The 284-nt window shown below is 34.2% G+C and overlaps 1 protein-coding gene across 1 annotated transcript in view; it reads left to right on the top strand.

Moving 5' to 3' along the window:
- LOC119587288 (H/ACA ribonucleoprotein complex subunit GAR1-like) overlaps window positions 1-284 on the top strand; it is a 3,619-nt gene that overhangs the window by 1,798 nt on the left and 1,537 nt on the right. The gene's annotated exons all lie outside the window — the stretch shown is intronic.

Here is a 284-nt window from a genome sequence, read left to right as displayed (position 1 = left end):
TTTGTGCATACAAAACTTGGTACATTTTATGTGTTGCAACTTTACCCATCAGATAGAAATACATACACATATAACCAAAATGTATTTATCCGTTATCAAAATTTAGACAAATTAAGTTAACATACCGCTTGACATTCATACACATTAGACTTAGATGACTATGTAAGGTTAGAACAGGTTGAAATGAAGGTTACAGGGGAAAGGTTCCGATATAAAAGGAGTTTAGTACCTCACGCTAACACAGACCCATTCACCATGAAATCCATCGTACGTGTTCTCTTTTT

Source organism: Penaeus monodon, chromosome 22, assembly GCF_015228065.2.
Source record: "Penaeus monodon isolate SGIC_2016 chromosome 22, NSTDA_Pmon_1, whole genome shotgun sequence".
Lineage (NCBI taxonomy): Eukaryota > Metazoa > Arthropoda > Malacostraca > Decapoda > Penaeidae > Penaeus > Penaeus monodon.
This window is presented reverse-complemented; position numbering and strand designations above follow the sequence as displayed.